The sequence below is a fragment of the Durio zibethinus genome, chromosome 20 (genome assembly GCF_047325235.1).
Source record: "Durio zibethinus cultivar Kanyao isolate XHJ-2024 chromosome 20, ASM4732523v1, whole genome shotgun sequence".
NCBI classification, from domain to species: domain Eukaryota; kingdom Viridiplantae; phylum Streptophyta; class Magnoliopsida; order Malvales; family Malvaceae; genus Durio; species Durio zibethinus.
This window is the reverse complement of record NC_143181.1, coordinates 9,204,778-9,219,002: the sequence shown is the minus strand read 5'-3', so window position 1 is coordinate 9,219,002 and position 14,225 is coordinate 9,204,778. Positions and strand designations below refer to the sequence as shown.

General features: G+C 31.2%; 1 pseudogene; it reads right to left on the bottom strand.

Moving 5' to 3' along the window:
* Nucleotides 1-2,311: 2,311 nt before the first annotated feature.
* LOC111315033 (uncharacterized) lies at nt 2,312-3,345 on the bottom strand (annotated as a pseudogene).
* Nucleotides 3,346-14,225: the final 10,880 nt, after the last annotated feature.

Here is a 14,225-nt window from a genome sequence, read left to right as displayed (position 1 = left end):
TTTGCCTTTTCTTTCTCTTTTTCTTTTAATTCATCAAAATCTGGAACTTGGATTGGTTCTACTGCCTTTTCAATAAAGACAAGATTCACATAGCTATGGTAATGCCCTGGATTAGAAGTAGATGGCATTTCAGGATATGTAGGATATGTAAATTGTTGAGGTGGGGCGGTTGAGCTTGAGGTGAACCAAAACTAGGTGGGTATAAGGGGCCAACCATTTCTTGTGATGGAAAGCCTTATTGGCTAGTATTCTCTTCTATCCTCTTTTCATTGTTTAGCTTGTTGAGAGCATCCGGAATCTTACTCAACTCATTTTTCAGCTTTTCTTGTATCTTTTCTAGTTTTTCAAATCGATGAGAGTTTTTTTACTCTATTTGTCTAGCTCTAGCTCTTGTGTTATATCGGTGGGTGGGGTTCTTGTTGGATGGAGCTATCCTTGAACCTTAAGCACCACAATTATGATAAAAAATGACATGCTTTATGTAGGGTATGTTTGTGCATGGAATATGGATCTTCATAGATAAAATGAGAATGATGCAAATGATAATGTTAAAATATGATCATGAAAATGATACATAGAATGAAATAATGCATAAAATGCAATGATGTAGATGCATAAAATCAAACAAATAACATGGTTAGTTTCATGGATGAAATAAAAGTGATACAGATGTATAATGTTACATATGACAATAAAAATGATGCACAAAGTCGATAATAAAAAAGGTTAACAAGTCATAAATTATTCCTTTTTATGTCCTAGTTTCGAGTTATATCCATCAATTAGGTAAGAAGGGCTCCATCCTAAGGCTAGCTTCTTAAGTGTACACTATATGCAGGGTTAAGTGACTTTACCCACTAATGGTTCCTAAATTGTTCCTTACATCATTGTCCATCATAGACTAGTAAGACAGTCCAATCCTCACCCATCATAGGCTACCAATGGAAAGGATTCAATTTGAGTAGGAGTATTTCGCTAGCCACTGCGGAGGCATTAAAATCTCACAAAAGCAATAGGTACTTTACTCCCTCTTAGAGGGACAAAGCTTGAGTATAGAGCTCATGTTATGCACATGCATATGAATGACATAATTAACAAAGTAAATAAATATAAATGAATAAAAAATCTATACAAAAGGTTCAATTTGATTAGGCTTTTGGATAACACGAATTATTCGTTGGCCTGACTCTTAATAGCATTCTTCAGTTGAGTCGTCAAACTATCATAACGTATAGATCTGAGGGATCTATCGCTAGACATTTATTTTAAAGAGTCGCCACCAATCTTTTTTGTTTAGGTGCGATTAGTCACCTAAGGAATCTATCCTTTCAAGGAACACCTAAGCTTGACTAAGGTCCTAAAAGAATACGTTCAGGTCTATTAATCAAAACAGGGTTCGAAAGTTTGGTTACGAGTGAGGAAGGTTATAGCATCTTCACAACGCCCATCGAAAGATGGTACCAACTTAGTTTCATGTTATCCAATAAGCCTTTAAAATTTTAGCAAGTAATTAATTATTAAAAATTATTCTTAATTAACTCTAATACTTTTGACAGAAAATTAAGAAAAATTTCCTCACCTTAAGAGTATGCAAGAAAACTATTGTTCCACTTGTAGAGACTCCATCGTCGGATTATTTAACATAAAAATAATGATTCACCTTTTGATATAAATCTTTTTCTTTTCATTTAAAAAAAACGTATTCTTTTTGTACAAGAAAATTTGATACTTTCAACTATTTCTTAAAACATTTTTCTTGACAAACTGTTTTAAGAAAAATTGGTACTTCCCACTTTTCTTCAAAATATTTTTTTTAATTTAATTTCAAGGAAAAATTGATACTTTCAACTTTTCTTAAAAATATTTTTTAAATCTTTTTATCTTCAAGGAAAATTGATACTTTCAACTTTTCCCTAAAAATATATTTTTTAGAATTTTATTTTTAAAGAAAATAGATACTTTCAACTTTTCCTCAAAAATATTTTTTAAACTTTTTTATTTTTAAGGAAATTGATACTTTTAACTTTCTCCCAAAATGTTTTTGAAAATTTTTATTTTAGAAACTTTATTTTTAAGAAAAATTGATACTTTCAACTTTTTCTCAAAATATATTTTTTAAAATTTTATTTTAAGAAAATCATTGAAAAATAAAAGAATGCTTACATAAATAAATAATTCCAATTTAATAAATAAGTAAAAAATAATAATCATAATAATAATAATAAATAAATAAATAAATAATGAAAGAAAAAATCTTGATGCAGCTCGATTTGACTCAGCTGCTGGAAAAAAAATTAGAATAGCTCAAAAAGCGGCTCTGGCACAAAAATTCAGGTTAATCGGGCTTGAAGTTCTACTCAACAGACAATTTGTCTCTCACTCCTTAATTCTAGTAGACTCTCCCACAGTATTTTCTATCCGAGTGTACCATTCACCAACACGTGTATATTTCACCATATCTTAACCAGACTTTAGATATCAGATTGGCCTCAGAACACCAAAAACAACAAGGTCAGCTAAATTGGGTTTTGAACCACCAAGATAATGTCGGCCCTTCAAAGCATCCACCCACGTTTCAACAGCTTCATACAGGGCTGCTCACTCATCAATAATGTTGTACTTCCTCTTCAGTTTCTTCGGGACAAAATGTATGGCTGCTACTCTAGCATACTTCGTTAATAACCTCTCAGTGAAACTGAAGTTGCCATGGGTGGTGATATAGTCAAATGATTCAAGTGCCTTAGAAATAGTCCGATATATGTTTAGTGATAAAACATACACCAAGTGATTATCTACCCACTCACGCCATTTCTTCTCTTCATCAGCATCAGGTAAATAGATATCTGGCTTGATCCTCTGAAAAAAGCTTATAAATTATATCTGAAGAATCAACCATCTATTCACCATCAACTGTTAATATCGGCACATTCTTGTAATCAGACCACTTGATCTCCTTTTGCTGATAGGGTTGACTTCCACAATTTTATATAGAATGTTATTATAATCTAAAAATGCCCTGACCTTGTTACAAAAAGGGCAAGCTTCATACTGGTACAAAACAACTTCATTGGAAAAAAACTTCTTAGGGCGAGGTAACTCCTTAGCATGGGCGTCTTAAACCAGAGATGATGCTGCCATAGAAAACAACATGGTCCCAGCAACACGGCACCCAAGGGAGGGATGCGACAGCCCCAATCGGTTGGCAAGTTTCTGCAAAGAAATGTGATAATTTGATGGTGGAGATGAGGATGTACTCATTAACGCCACTTGAGCCAGCCGCTGCTGAATTGCGCCACCGCTGGATATAAGGGTAACGAGTCCATTAACCCTTCTTATGATTGCAAATCAAAATTTCATTGTCGATCGCTGTTTGTCTCTAGTTTCTAGAATGTCTTTGATTTTCTTTTTGTTTTGTAAGACGATGGAACGAGATTCTTTTTTAGGTTACAGGGTTGTAATCAGAACAATAGTCGCTTCTGATTGTTTGTTGGAATTGAATTTGGGGCTGTGGTTGGGTGTGCTCGATTTTCTTTTTGCTAGGTGTTTGGTGGCTGTATGACTCTCGCTGATAGAATTAGGATTGAATGGAATCAAACAAAAGAGGATTTTCGGTACGTGGTGTTGTTTAGGGGTATCTCACAGGAGTTGATGATATAGTGGGATGTTTTATGGCTAGTTAGCAATGGCAACATGGTTCGGTGACGGTGGAGATGGCAATGTGGATGTGACAGTGTGTTAAGAATGGTGATGGAGTTTTGCTCGATTTTCCTTTGTGCTTCTTGTGGCTTTCTGTGTATAGCTTTGGGGTTCAATTATGGGTTGATGGTAGGCTGGGGTTGGATAACTATGCAAGGAGTATTCTGCTGGTAATAGGTTTCCTAGGACCTTGTTGATGTTCCTAAGAATCACTTAATTTTCTCCTTTTTTGTTATTGCCCCCCATTGTTCCCTTATTCCTGTCCCTGTTCCTTGTGAATTGCAATGATTATAAAACTATGTGATTGTGTTTCAGTTCAATTCTAATTAGCATCTAAAGCTAAAGATTAGCATCTAGTTATGCTCTCTGATAACAATCATCACCAAGCCTAATCTCATTCTTTCAACTTTTTTTTTTAAATAATCAGATAATGGAAAAAGAAAAAAAATAGACCATAAAATAAAAATAAAAATGATAAATACAAAATAAAAAAATCTAAAATAAAAATGAATAAATATCCCTACAATCGAGCTTAGATTAGTATTAATTGACAAAGAACCCCAAACAAAATAGGTTGTCTACAACAACAAGAAGAATGAATCCTATGCTTTTGGTCAATTCTAAAGGGAAAGAGATGGCTCTATCTATAGGTTAGGCACTTCTAAGGTCCACTCTATGTGGTTCGAGGTTAAAGTCTAAAGGTTCCCAAATTGCTCCGTACCTCATTGTCTATTACAGACCAGTAAGACACCTCAATTCTTACCCATTACAGGATACAAGCAGAAAAGATTCAATTTGAGTGGGAGTATTTTGCTAGCCACTACGAAGGCATTAAAATCATATGAAAGCAGTAGGTACTTAACTTCTTTCTAAAGGGACTAAGCTCGGGTATAGAGTTCATGTTATGCACATGCATATGAATGACAGAGTTAACGAAGTAAATAAATAGAATGAATGAATAAAAAATCTATACAAAAAAGTTTGATTTTATTAGGCTTTTGGATAACACAAATTTATTTGTTGGCTTGACTCTCAAATGTCTTCATTGGAGTTACCAAATTGTCATAACGTCTAGATCTGGGGACTATCGCTAGACATTGATTTGAGGAGTCGCTACCAATATTTTTTGTTTAGGTGCGATTGGTCACCTAAGGAATCTATCTTTCCAAAGAACACCTAAGCTTGACTAAGGGTCCCTAAAAGAATAGGTTGGGGTCATTAACCAGAACAGTGTTCGGGAGTTCGGTTACGAGTGAGGAAGGTTATAGCACCCTCACAACGCCCATCGAAAGATGGTACCAGTTTAATTACGTGTTATCCAATAAGCCTTAAAAATTTTACCAAGTAATTAATTATTGAAAATTATTCTTAATTAACTCCAATACTTTTGGCAAAAAATTTAAAAAAAATTTCTCTCACCTCAAAAGTATACAAGAAAATTACTATTTCACTTGTAGAGGCTCCATCGTCAGATTATTTAACATTAAAAATTTTTCAAGAAAAGAAAGAAAAATGAAATAAAATAAAAGAATAATGATTCAACTTTTGATATAAATCCTTTTCTTTTCATTTAAAAAAAAAAAAAAACTCATTGCTTTTGTATAGGAAAATTGATACTTTCAACTTTTTCTCAAAATACTTTTTTTTTTAATTCTAATTTCAAGGAAAATTGATACTTTTAATTTTTCCTCAAAAATATTTTTTTTTTGAAATTTTAATTTCAAGAAAAATTGATACTTTCAACTTTTCCTCAAAAATATTTTTTTTGATAATTTTATTTTAAGAAAAATTTGTACTTCCAATTTTTCCTCAAAAATATTTTTTTATACATTTTTATATATTTTTTAATTTATTCATGCAAAAATACTCTTAAAAAAAATAAACAAACACATAAATAAAAAAACCAAAAAAATAATAATGATAGTAAATAAACAAACACATAAAAAAATAAAAAAATAAAAATAAAAAATGGCTCGGCTAAAGGGTTGACACGGCTCAGCTTCAAACACAAGAAAAGGCTCAAAAGTGCAGCTCGAGGGCAAATCGGCTCGATTGGAGCCTAGGCAGGGACACGGGTTGCTGGTTCGAATCGCACTACGGGTCGAAACTTGACAAAACGCACGGATCCTATTTAAGTGTTGACTCAAAACGACATCATTTAGCTTACGTATAAAAGGGAAAATTTTCTTCTTTCCTCAAATGTTTCCCCACGTTCTCTCTCTCTCTTCTGCTCCTCTCTCTAGGTGATTTTCGATCGTCGTTTCTGGTTGAATGTCACAAGAAAAATTCGTTGATTTCTGAGTTATATCGTCGAAAACTGGGTTTCTCGTCGGACAGTCACCGAAAAACTTGAATTTTCGCTAAAAATTCCACCGGATTCTAAAAATTTTCAAAAAATTTCCAAAAAAACACAAAGCCAAAAATTTCGAAAAAATTTCTAAACTTCCTAAGATTGCTAAACACTCTTTCTTTGCTTCTGTTTCTCCCTCTTTTCTTTCTTTTTCTGTGTATACTTTCTATGTGTTTTTTTTTCTATGTATCTATGGATTTATTTATAAGCTTTAAAATCACAGACTCCAAAGCTGAATAGGAATCCCAATTTCCTTTGGACTTTCAGTCCTATTCAATCTATTCCGGTTTATCTCAAACTCCTCAATCCAAGTTTCACACCAATTCAACCAACTTTTTCCATTTTTTTCATTTTTATTATTTTTTAGTTAATTAACAAAACCAAAAAACAGACCCCGGACAGATTGGATATCTACACTTGCCATACTTATATTCATGAGAATCCTCCAACTGCACAAGGTTTGAGCAATGTCGTTTCATTTTTCCACAAATTGACATTCTCCAAATATACTATTATTAAAGTGAATGTTTAACATGACATTAGAGTTAAGATTTTTTTCTATTTTTTTTTAAAATCTATTACGTAGTAAGTTTCTTCCATCTCCGCCTACACATGATAAAGGGCCTGTTAAAGTAAGCTATCTCACATCTAATAAATTTTTAATATCTCGTAGTCTTATATTCAAGTTAGACCCGTTCACTTACTATTAATTGACTAAGTTGGATGCTTAACAACTACAATAGGTATATATGTGCATAATCTCTTCTATCATTTCTATTTTTTAAAAAGCTCTTCTCTTTTAACCCTAACCTAACAATTCCCACTTACATTAGAAAAGTTTGCAATAACTTTTCCTACGAAAGGAGTATTTATAGTGTATACACGACAGACTTTCTCCTTGAGCCACCCGTGTTCTTTTCCTATGAAATTTTTATAAATACTAGATGGATTACCAAGTCCGGATCAAGCCAGGTTCTATTGGTCATATCTCCTTCCCAACAGTCATACCTTGTCTTGGGCGTCTTTGGCTTTACTAGAGAAAGCTCGCTGGACAAAAAAAGTCTTGTTCTTCCCGTCCCGGATCATGTTCCGGTGCGTCCATAGAAAAGGAAATCGCAATGCATCTTGCCCAGCAGAAGTAGCTTGGAGTGGGAGTGTAGCATAGGTACGGTAAGGAAAGTGGCTGCCAAGAGAGGAAGCCAAACCGGCGTATTAAGCGTAGCTCAGCCTATATGCACTAGAGAAAGCCAGGTGCAGGAGGTAAGCTTTATTCGGGCCGGAGCATTGATTCCCAATAACGAATAGGCTAGCTCTATCTCTCAATTCCCTATCCTGTGCTCGAGAAGGTCCCCCTGTTCCTTGGAAGCACCTCGAGGTGCATTTAGTTGTCTCACATGAGACTCGAGATATTCCTCAGTCCATGGCATGGCACCTTTCGCTCGTCCATTTCGCCTGCCTTTGTTTTGTTAATCGATTTGTGAATCGTTGGAAATTTTATTTAATTAAAAAATTAAAAAAATGAAAGTTAAAAAAAAAAAAAAGTCAAATGAAGATAACATATGAACACTTCCATCATCTCTTTTTTCTCACAAAATTTATTTAATTAAAAAAAAACCCAAAAAAATCTAAAAGATATGAGAAAAAAAATGCTTCTTATTAAAGCAGTTATATTGGCATAGCAAAAATGAATGAAAAATAATATAAACGTGCTATTTTCAAATCGATTAATATGAACATACTATTTTCAAACTGATTGATAGATAGATTGATATATTTTGATAGATTGAAAGAGCAAAATTAAAAAGAGAAGGAATCAAAGAAGGGAGAACTCTCTTATTTCTTTCTATTGATCTTAAAAGATCTCTAACAACAATTCATTGATTTCAATCCAATGTCCACCTTGCCTTTTTTTAGGTAGCTTTGACGCCTATTTAGCTAGTAAGACATTAGTCATAGCTGAAAACCTAAAAATTCAAAAGGTGAAAAAAAATCTAATTAAAAAATAAAAATTAAAAACCCAACAAAATTTTAAAAAAAAGTGAAAATGAAAAAAAAGATAAAAAAAAAATATGAAAAAGAACTAATAAAGGGTGGCACATGGACACTTTTATATATATATATATATATATATATATATATTGAGGTTGTGAGGATTTTAATCATGATAATTGAAATTAAAAGTTCAGTATTTTATCAACAAATTATACAACTATTCGTCATGTAAATAATTTCACTGAGTTTAAAATATTAATTTTTAAAATTAATAATTTTATAAATTTATATATAAATATAAAATTAAATTAACAGTAAAAATTATATTTTTATATATACCCCAAAATATATCGGGACAGGGCATTTTAAACATGTTTTTGATTCAATCTTATTTCTTTTTAAAAACTTAAACCATCTTCAACTCAAATCATGATTTAAAAAAATTTCGCCCGTATCGAATTAAGGCGAATTGGAACCCTTTGAATATATTTTATTTTGTCATCTCTATTAATTAGTATTTTTTATTACAAAATTTATCTAATTAAAAAAAATTTAAAAGGTGAAAGAAAAAAAAAACAAATGAGAATACCATGTAGATACCTTTATTAATTTCCTTTTCTCATAAAATTAATTTAATTAAAACAAAAAGTAAAAAAACAGAAAAACACAAATAAAAGAAAAAAAAAAGTGCTCATCAAGTAATCACATAAACATTTCAATGGAACTTAAAATATTAATTTCTTAAATTAAGATATTAAATAATGATTTTATAAATAAAAAATCTAAATCAGAAGGTGAAAAAAACAATTGAGATGCCACGTGGATATTAGATTGAGCTTAAAATGTTAACATCTTAAAATAAGATATCAAACAATGATAGGCAAAGTCTACAAAAAAAAGTGAAGAAGACAACGGATGAACCTCGTGGTAGCATAAAGATTGAAGAAGAGACATCGATTGCCAATGGCTCAATCTCGGATGGGGACTTTCAAAACAGATTTTGAGTGATTTGCAGAGGGGAAGAAGAAAACGAGTCACTGAAGGAAGCAAGGGCAATCTGGGAGGTAGGAAAGCAGTTAGGATTATCTGTGACTGGAGATGAAGAAAAGGTAACTAGAAGATTGCAATTGATGGAAAAGGTCTCGAGGTAATTTTGGATTTATGAAAATTGTGCTGGGTAAGTGAAATTTGTCTATAGTAGTTATCTAGTGTTACAGTATGGGTGTAATTCTTGAATCCTTAAAGTGAAGGGGAGTTAGGAAAGGGGGTTTGTGACTTTTGCAATCTCTAGTAGGGGTCTTTTTTAGGAGGTACAAAAGGAGAATTGTGTCCTGGAATGTTAAAGTTATTTCTGGGAGTATGAAAATGCAAGCGGTGAGAAAACTGATTATGGCTCTAAATCTTGAGATGACTCTAATTAAAGAAACAAAAAGTGATGAGAGATCTGATGGATTGTTAACAATATGGGCCAAAGGCAGTATTAACAAACTCTTAGAGGTTATCAAAGAGAGATTTATTCTCATCAAAGGTAGATGGCAGAGGCATGATTTTGAATGCTGTATCGTAAATGTAAATGCACCAGGTGGAGATGGAGAGAAAAGAACATTATGGGGTGAAATGTTATAACTAAAGGAGGATAGGGGCAAAATATTTTGTATTGCTGGTGATTTTAACCCAGCCTGAAATCTAGAGGAAAGGATGGGCCGACTATATGATGGAGTGGGCTTTGAAGATTTGAACGATTTCATTCATAAGGGGAGTTTATGGATATGCCATTGTCCCTATATCTGTTGAGTGGTTACTGCATTTGGAAGACTTATGTCAAAGAGGGTTGAAAAGTCATTATCTGACCACTGTCCTATTATGTTATATTCGGAAAAGATGGATCGGGGACCAAGGACATATTGGTTTCTAGATTGGTGGACGAATAACAAAGATTTTGGAAATGAGGTGACGAATCGATGGAAATCATTTGTGGTTAATGGGAATCTGGGTTTAGATCCAGATAATATGTCGTAGGTGTGAAAAAAAATGTGATTTAGGCTAAACAATATAGAAGGAATAGATAAGCTGATTGGAATTGATGAGCGTACATGGATTGTAGGGAATGGAGCAAGTGTATTGGTTTGGCTGGATAAATGGATTGGTGACAAGCCACTAAGGGAGGTGCTTCCTAAACTCTTCTTATTGGCGGACATAAAGGATTGCAAAGTAGCTAACTTGTATGACATCGACTCTGGAGTGTGGAATATTCGTATTGAAGATAGTTGTTCCACTGGGAAGAGGGCGTGCTGAAGAACCTATTGGAAACTACAAAAATGTTAGGCTGAGGGCCAATGCAATGGACAAATTACTGTGGGAGCCGGTCAAAAGGGAAAATTTCAACACCTCAATGCAGATAGTCAGGTTGAAAAAGAATGACCTCATCATTAAATCAAATTCAAGGGTAGCCATCACTTGGGTTTGTAAGACTGAAACCGTGCCTAGGAGATATTGGAAGATTTTGCTGAAATTGATAAGCCCAGGGATGCTATTTAGATGGTAGATTTTGTTCTCATCCATAGGTAAGCAAACTCTTAGTAGATTCTTTGGCAAAGCAAGGTGTTGCTGGTAGCACATTATTTCATGTATGGTTGTAACTACTGAGGGAGTGTTTTATTGTGACGTTTCAAGTGTTAAGCTTCATCTGGTTTTTTAGTTTAACAGACTCTGTTTTTGAACAGAGATGAACAAGTGGAGCTCTATGCTTAATTTAGTAAGTCTTTATTGGTTGAGAAAAAAATCTTATTTATATAATACATATATAAAATATATAATTCAATAAATACTAAAATATATACTTTTAAATATATCACAGAATAGCTTCAGGCATGGCACCTTAAATCCATTTATAACCCAACAATGCTTTTCTTTTAAAAAGAAAAAATTGATCTATCTTAATTCAATACCAATTTTAATAAAAATGCCTATATCCAATCATGAGGAATCAGAACTCATCAAATACTAATTGTTTTGTCATCATTATTAACCTAACTCATTTTGTTTTAAAATTTATCTAATTAAATTTTTTTCTAATTTAAAAAGTTATAAAAACTAAAAAAACTAAAAAAAAGGAGCAAAGTCCAGGTGTCATATTAACATTTTATAGGGCATGCATTTTTACAAAATTATATAATAATAAAAAAAGAAAAAATAACAAAAAAAAATTAATCAATAACATCAAATGAGTCCCAATCTAAATCTTAAAAAATATATATATTTATTAAATATAGAAAGAAGAAAAAGAATATAAAAGGAAAGAAAAAAAAAGAAAGAAAGAAAAGAGATCTAGGTGTATCAAGTAAAAATTTTATTAATATAATACATGTCATAACTTTATTAAAGTGTCAAATAATAATTTTATTACTATAGTACATGTCATAACTTTATTAAAGTATCGAATAATAACTTTATTAATATAATACATACCGTAACAGTTTTGGAACCGTTAGAAGAAATTAAAAATAAAAAGAGTCACTACTAATTTTTTTTAGTTAGGTATAATTGATCACCTATTAAAACTTATTTTTTAATAAAATCTTAAAATTTATTAAAAAGATAATTTTAAGGTCAGCGAAACAGTTTAGATTTGAAAATTGGTTACATATAAGGAAAGATTAGCACCCTCACAACACCTATTAAAAACGATACCAATTAATTATGTGTTATCCATTAATATTGACGAAAATGGTTTTATTTTTTATGTTTAAAAACAATTTCCTGGATTTCCCTTATTTATTATTTTTTTGTTTTGATTTTTTTATTTTTTTTTTGTTATTCTATTTTATTAGAGAAAAATAAATTAGAATCTTATTATTGAACGAACTCTTAAAATGTTTCAATATATTGGTAACATTGAAAGAATTTTTTCTACTTGAAATTTTTTAAGTATCGCTACTCAGATTATCATTAAATCCCATCATCAAAGGCTCATGTTTATTCTTTAAAAATTGAGTGACATGTATGCCACACAAATAATGAAATATTAGTTTACATATTTTATTTACTCTTTTTTTAGAAATATTTGATTATTACTTTCCTTTCTTATTTTTATTAATTTATTTAGCGAAAAAGAAAAAATTTTATTATATTAAAATTTTTTATAAATACTCCAATATGCTAGTAATATTTAAAAAATTTTCTCATATAGAGAATTTTTAAGTATTACTACTCAAATTACCTTAAAATCTTATCATTTGATAAAAATTTCCTTTCTCTCAATTTTTTTTATTTACTTATTATTTTCTCTTATAATTATTTTTTTATATATTTTTTAATTTTTTAATTAAAAATAAATAATTGAAAACCTTTTTATATTGAATATATTTCTAAATACTCTAGTACTTTGGTAGCATTTTAGAAAAATATTTTTATTTAAAGATTTTTAAAGAATCATTACTTAAAATTCTTTAATATCTCATCATCAGAAAATTTTTATTTTTATTTTTAGCTTTTAAAAAATATATTTTTAGCATTTTTTAATATATATTCATTTTTTAGTTTTAAAAAATTAAATATGCATAGATAAGCAAATAGATAACTTAACAATAAATATATTAAAAAGTAAAATAAAAAAAAAAAAAACCCAAAAGGACTAGTCAAAGTCAATCAATGGTTCAGTATACTGGTTCAAGTGATTCGGTCAGCTAGCTATTTGTTTAAGTGGTTTTTCTCAGCTCAACCGACATTTTGGTAGCCTTTCCTCTTGGTTTCTTCAGTGGTTCAGCAACTAGTTCAAAAGTAATTCAATTCAATCTAACTGGATCGATTCAAGGTTGTTGAAAAAAGTGGCATTGGGTAAGGTTAGGTGTGCGGATCTTGGGATTGAGTTGGGTCCATAAATAGGTCTGCCTAAGTTTTTTTTAAATTGTGAAACCTAAACTTTTTTTTCATCTCATTTCTCTTTCTTTTTCTTAAAAAAAATCTTCTCTTAAAAAAAAAAACACAATTGACCACTCCTCTTCAAGCCTAGATTATGGCGTCAATAGTCAGTCAAACAGTGCTCATCGCTATCGATTGGCTCTAGAAAATCCCTTGAAAATTTCCACTAACTCTTTTTTCCTTTCTCTTCTCATGTGTGGCCTCAGTTTTTCATGAATCTTGTTGGATTTTCCTAGCCTAATTTTAAAGTTGCAACAAAAATCACCCAAAATCTCCTCTCATTGTCACTCTAGACACCATCATTTCTTATTATGCCACTTTTCTAGACGTGACCTCCCTCCCTAACAAAGATTTAGGCCCAACATATTGTAAATCGTCCAAGCTATGTCGGTTTATAAGGGTGTGCAATGGTTTTGTTTTTTGCAAAATGTTTGCTGGGATTTTTTTGGCAAAGTGTTCTCGATTCAAAAATTGGCCTTCTCCTTTGATTCATTTGCTTGGTTTTTTATAAAACCATTTGATCATTCCAGGAGTAAGACGAGAGGAAAGAAAAATAAGTGTGAACGCGCTACATGAAAATCAACTGCCATGGGTAACTATAGGGTGACTTGAATTCAAAAACCGTATTCAGGAAATTTGGCCATTCAAATAAAATTTCAGCTTGTCCAAGGTTTTTTTGCCCATTTCTCTAACTTTTTCTCAAAATTTTAAACACAGAGTCTTTTTTCCCTAAAAATCAATTATGTCTTTCTTTGCAATATTGTGTTTAATTTATAGGCTATTTTGATAGAAATTTTAAAGATCGGATAGAACCAATTCAGGCTTGAATCCTAGGATTAGATTCTGTTCAATCATGATTTAGGCTTGGGTCTTTGCTAATTGGACTTCATTGAATTAAAAGTCATTTGATTCGATTTTGAATTAAAACCCTTGACCAAGTAGATTGAATCCTTTTGATTCGGTTGATTGGATATTCAATTTCCTTATTCACTCACAAATTAAGAGAAAAGGAAAGAAAATAATAATAATAAAAAATAATAATAATAATTCAATAATATAATATAACATAATATACTATACCATAATTGTAGACACCCCAATCTGTCTAGGGGTCTACAAGATCAACTTTGACAATTAAAAAATTAAAAAAATAATAAAAATAAAAAAACAAAAAAAAGGTGTTTGAGTTTGCATAAAACTAGGTTCGCAGAGTTTGGATTTGATTCAAAGATTGAATCTCAATCACAAGAAGGAATTGGGATTAATC